The sequence below is a fragment of the Microtus pennsylvanicus genome, chromosome 20 (assembly GCF_037038515.1).
Source record: "Microtus pennsylvanicus isolate mMicPen1 chromosome 20, mMicPen1.hap1, whole genome shotgun sequence".
In the NCBI taxonomy this organism is placed as follows: Eukaryota; Metazoa; Chordata; class Mammalia; order Rodentia; family Cricetidae; genus Microtus; species Microtus pennsylvanicus.
In genome coordinates, this window is record NC_134598.1 from 29,957,474 (window position 1) to 29,963,473 (window position 6,000).

The 6,000-nt window shown below is 44.8% G+C and overlaps 1 protein-coding gene across 4 annotated transcripts in view; it reads right to left on the reverse strand.

Annotated features, from left to right (window-relative positions):
• Tmcc3 (transmembrane and coiled-coil domain family 3) overlaps window positions 1-5,299 on the reverse strand; it is a 306,403-nt gene extending 301,104 nt beyond the window's left edge. For 2 of the 4 annotated variants that reach the window (XM_075954041.1, XM_075954039.1), the window contains exon 1: window positions 5,231-5,293. The gene's annotated coding sequence lies outside the window, so the exon portion shown is untranslated. Of the gene's footprint in view, window positions 1-5,230 lie in introns of all 4 variants that reach the window. The other 2 variants (XM_075954038.1, XM_075954042.1) reach the window with 2 other exon arrangements.
• Window positions 5,300-6,000: the final 701 nt, after the last annotated feature.

The following is a 6,000-nucleotide window of genomic DNA, read 5'->3' on the forward strand; positions in this document are numbered from 1 at the left end:
TATGAGAGCACTTATTCATGTTGGAAAGCTCGAAAGAAACAGCAGTAAGAAGTTGCATCCAAGGTGTTGAATAATCAATGAAATGGGTAATTGGGGCTCAAGCGAGAGGCCAAAGCTGGGGAACAGATTCGGGTATGGATGAGATCTCAGAGACAGGGGGGAGAAAGGGGACAGTCCCAGCCTTGTAGGTTTCTCGCAAGCTGGTGAAAAGACAACAAGGAAGAGGAGCTGTAAATCAGGGACCGGCTAGAGTAAGGGGATGAAGGGCAAAGGACTTCAAAAAGAAGAGAGCGGCCAACTCCTGTGAAAGCTGTCGAGAGACAGTGAGAGGAAGTGAGGAATGACCTTTGAATTTAGGAGAAAAGACAAGAACAAAACACCCTTGGCAGTGACGCTCTCAGACTGATCTTTCAAAGACAAATCTGGAGATGGTATTCCTTTGATTGACACCCTCGATGGCTCTCCACCAGCTCCTTAGTGGGTTGTATTGATCTGCACTTGGCCATTGGCCTCCAGCTGCCCTCATTGTACCGCCTGCTCCCCAGGAACCGCGACTAGAAAGCCATGTCTCCCCCAGCATCCCCGCCACCGCGTCTGGAACATGTATTCTGACCTTGCTCACCCTGGAGCATTCCAGGGGCTGGTGTGGCTAAGCTGGGACTCTCTGGGGGGACGGCTTCTCTGTGTTTACTTCCTAGGGTCTCAAAACCTCCCTCCTGGTGTAGCATATGTCGGGTACACTAATGCTGCTCTCAGCTTCATCTCGCCCATTAGTAGCTGAGACTGTGCATTCATTTTTAGATCCCAGTTGGTTGTTTTTTTTATTATTATTATTATTATTATTATTATTATTATTATTATTATTATTTTGGTCTTTGTGAGGGGCCTCCCACCCAGCTCCCAAATGAATACACAGAGACTTATTCTTTCTTATGAATGCCCAGCCTTAGCTTGGCTTTTCTTAACTTAAATTATCCCATCAGTCTTTTGCCTCTGGGCTTTTACTTTTCTCTATTCTGCATACATTACTTCTTACTCCAAGACTTGCTGTGTAGCTGCGTGGCTGGCCCCTGATACCCTCTTCTCCTTTTCTTGTTCCCCATCTTTTCTTCCCAGATTTCTCCTCATTTACAACAAGGGATGCCTGAGGCCACAGAAGGCACAGATCCCCTGGTACCCTTAGAGGGAGCAGTCCTTACCAACACCTTGATTTTGAACTTTTAGACCCCTAAATTGTTGTTTTGATCCACCCATCTTTTACTGGGCGGATCCAGAAAGCTGATAGACGCCCCCCAAACATGGAAGATACCAAAATACATTTTCTTTGCTTTTTTTTAGAGTACCCCAGAATTTTCCCTCAATTTTATTTTTATGCAAAGGAATGACAAGATGCACAAAAACCCAATGGCATTCTATGCAATTAAGTCTAATAAGAAATTTGGAAGAATCTCCAAAGAATCCACATTAATCTGATTTAATCTACAGTTTATATTTATAGTGGTATTAAACTAACAAATATGTTTTGCTATAATAACACAATTTGAAAGGTCTTGGTGGTTGAATTTATTTGAATGCTCGCTCTCTCTCTCTCTCTCTCTCTCTCTCTCTCTCTCTCTCGTGTGTGTGTGTGTGTGTGTGTGAACTGTAGGCATACTCTAAGACCAGAAGTCAGGGTTGTGATCTCTTCTTCCTCAATTGCTTCTCCATCTTATTTTTGAGATGGAGCCTCATCATTCAACCCGGTGCCTGCCATTTCAGCTAGACTGGCCGGCCAGCGAGGCCCAGGGGATCTGCCTGTCTCTGGCCCCACAGCTCTGGAGTACAGAACGTGTACCGCAACAGCCGCCTCTGTATGTGGCTGCTGACGGTCAGAACTCGGGACCCCACACGTGTGCCACCAACGTGTACCCACAGAGCCATCTCCTTGGCCCTAAAGACATGCTATGCCTTTTCTACTTCTTTTTTTTTAAATATTTATTTATTTATTATGGATACAATATTCTGTTTGCATATATGCCTGCTAGAAGAGGACAGCAGACCTCATTACAGATGGTTGTGAGCCACCATGTGGTTGCTGGGAATTGAACTCGGGTCCTTTGGAAGAACACGCAATGCTCTTAACTGCTGAGCCATCTCTCCAGCCCCCCCTTTTCTACTTCTTATTTCATACAGGTGAGCATCGTTGTAAACTAACATGGTCTACTCATTCAAAAGTACTTTTTGAAAACTGTAGCAATCTGAAATCAGTGGGGTGGGGAGGCGGCCCTGGTTAAAAAAAAAAACAAAACAGAATTCACGGGAAGGTGAGAGAGAAATAGGTAGGTAGTTTTGATAGAGTGGAAAAGAAAAGCAGCTTTTGTTTTAGAGAGGGTGTCAGTCTGACCAGGAGAACAGAAGACCCTTCACGTGTCTATTTTATTCTCTTTGTGTAGTAGTGGGAATTGAACCTAGACAAGTTCTCTGCTGCTGAGCTATAAAACCATCCTTCAAGTATGTACTGGCTGGTTTTGTGTGTCATCTTGACACAAGAGAGAGTCATCAGAGAGGAAGGAGCCTCAGTTGAGGAAATGCCTCTGTGAGGTCCAGTGTAAGGCATGTTCTCAATTAGTGATCAATGGGGGAGGGCCCAGCCCATTGTGGGTGGTGCCATCCCTGGGCTGCTGGTCCTGGGTTCTATAAGAAAGCAGGCTGAGCGAGTTAGGAGAAGCAAATCAGTAAGTAGCTCCCCTGCATGGCCTCTGCCTCCAGATTGCAGCCCTGCTTGGGTCCCTGTCCTGACTTCCTCCAGTGCTGGACTGTGATCTGGAAGTGTGAGCCAAATTAACCCTTTCCTCCCCAGCTTGCTCTGTGGTCATGGTGTTTTGTCGCAGCAATAGAAACCATAACCAAGTCTGAGTGTCTGTTTGTTTGTTTGTTTGGTTGGTTGGTTGGTTGGTTGGTTGGTTGATTGTTCAAGACAGGATTTCTCTGTGTAGCCCTGGTTGTCCTGGAACTCTCTATGTAGACCATGCTGGTCTCACACTCAGAGATCGGGCTGCCTCTGCTTCCTGAGTGATGGGATTAAATGTGTGCACCACCATGCCTAGCTCAAGTGTTTAGTTTCAAATTTGACTGGTTCATAAGAATTGAATACATTCCTAGAGTACCATGTGACGTTTCCATACATGTATATATTATGTCATGCTCAAATCAGGATAAGCACTTTTAAGTGTTTAAACAAGGGGATTTTAATTTGGGGAACTGGTTCAGCACTGGAAGGGTCAATCAAGCAAACAGGAGATCGCAGTTGCTGGTATCATTGTTACCTTCCCCTAGAGCAGGATCCTTAGAGTGGGCTCTCTCAACTGTTGTTTGGGTAGGATGATTCTTAGCTGGGAGAGGGGCAGGATTGTCCTGTATGTCACAGTATGCTTCCCCTCTATCTACTTAGATGCCTACTGCACCCTCCCCCCAAGTTCTAGCAATCTGACATTCCTGCAGAAATCGCTAAATATCCCTTGAGTATGTAGGAAGGAGGGCAGGGAAGGCAGACACGTCTCACACTGAGAACCACTGAGTTGCAAGGACAAAAGGAGGAGCCGGTGGCTGTAAGAACTTGGGACCCAGGACCCCTAATGAAATGTTGGAACGAGAAGCACAGAAGTCTGTCCAAAGAAAGAGTCTAAGAGGCTTCGGGCAGAGAAAGGAAAAACGCCCGGCTCCCCCTGGCCTTTAGGTCCCCCTCCAGATGACAGCTTCCTGACATATGGACACAGAAAAGGACAAGAGACGATGGGCACTGAAGACCTCAGTCAGGGATAGCCTCTATGCTTGGCTTCTAGATGAAAACAAAATTTTAAATCTGCTGTAATCCTAGTACTTTGGCACGAGGATCATGAGTTCAAAGCTGGCCTTACGCACATAGAAGATTCTGTCTCAATAAATAAATAGATAAATCAATCAGAGAGCTGTCTCTAGTCCGGTGTTAACTCAATCTGGCAGACGGCTGGAGGTTTGCCCCCTCCTACAGAGGCAGGCTGATGAAAACAGAGGCTTCAGATGTTTCTAAAGGCCTGGGGGTACTCCATTAATGTTTTCAACACAGCTCCATGTTCCAGAAAAATTTACATGACATGTAACCTCACACAGGGTGGAATACTTTAAAGATTAGAATATATATATAATGTCCATGCTTGAACTTGAGCAGTGGGGACTCCAGTCTGGGCCCGGAATTTATAAGGACAGAGCGCTGGCATTTCTTCTGGTGCACCCTCCACCCGAATGAGAAGTCCACAGGGCCAAGGAAAGAAACCATCAAGAATGTGGACCTTCCAGATCCTGCCTATGTTTTGAGTATCCAGAATCCCTGCTTATATGAGCTGGAGCCCAGAGTTCTATATGACCTCGCCCATGGAGTTCAAACCTTCCAAAAGCAGTAGGATCGCCCACTGTAACCCCAGGAGATGGCCAAGCCTGTGTCAGAGGCCACGCGTAAAGCTTGAGCTGAAGACCAGAGTGCCCACATGTGTGAAGGGTGCTCCACGAGTGGGTGGCGCTGTGGCCGGGAGGAAAGGGGGACACACGCAGTAAGAGCCACAGAAATTATTCTGACATTGGGAAGCAAATTATAACCCTTCCCCCAAACAGTCGTATTTCTTTAAAAAATTACACCCCAAAGCGGTCATTTGTAAAAGGAATGGGCTTTTCCATTGCTGGGTAATCTACCGCTCGTGATCTAAAATGACACACTGACATTATCATCTGTCATTACAGCGAGGCTGGCTATGGAGAACAAACTGGAGGCGGCCATTTAGCTCCCACACAAGTAAACTTGAAATACGTATGCAATCTTAGAGTTCATTTATGAAAGCCAACTTAATAAAAATTTCCCTCCGTTGATAGTCTAGGAAATGCTCCTGCTACGCCTGGAGGTTGTAGAGACCCCCTCCTCCCATGCTACGGAGAGAATGGATTGTCCCTCCGTAGGAAATGCCATTGTACGGGCATGGCAGAACACACCTGTGACTTCAGCACTTGGTGGGGCGTTGAGGCAGGATGTTGTGTGATGTTCTATTCTTCTGGCTTTGCGGGAGCCCGCCACCCAGCTCCCAAATAAATCATACACGGAGGCTTATTCTTAGTTATGGATGCCCAGCCTTAGCTTGGCTCATTTCTTGCTGGTTTTTCTTAACTTAAATTATCCTGACTACCCTTTGCCTCTGGGGTTTTATCTTTCTCTATTTCTGTTTACCTTTCTTTACTTCTTCCTTCGTGGCTGGCTTGGTGGCTGGCCCCTGACGTCCTCCTCTCCTTGTTCTCTTGCTCCTCTTTCTTCGCCCAGATTTCTCCTTCTATTTATACTCTCTGGCTTCCAGCCCCACCTATCCTTGCTCCTGTCTCGCTACTGGCTGTTCATCTCTTTATTGGGACCATCAGGAGTTTTAGACAGGCACAGTAACATAGCTTCACAGAGTTAAACAAATGCAGCGTAAACAAAAGTCACACACCTGACAATAATATTCCCTAACAGCAGGAGACTGTCTCAGAGAAAAAAATAGTGGTAGAAGTAGTGAAGAGGTGTATTAAAAAGTCAATAATAAAGATATTCTTTTGGTAAACAGGTAAGATGACCCAGTTGGTAAAGGGACTAGCCACCAAGCCTGATCACTGAGTTCTATTTCTGAGGCCCACATGGTAGAGGGGGAGATGACCTCCACACAGACACCGTAGCATTAGTGTATATATATGTATGTATGTATATATATATATATATATATATATATATATATATATATACATACACACACATACACACAATAAATAAATAAATAAATAAAAATGTTTTCAAAGAGATATTTTTCTTTCTGGTTTTTGTAATATTTGTCAGATTTTAAAGTTTTATAATTTGCTGTAATTTTTTTCCATATTAAGTAAATACTAAATTTCACACTCAATTTCATATCCACAATTGTGTATTCTTTTTCCTCTGGAAGGAACCAGCATCCTCTCATTCATAAGCTT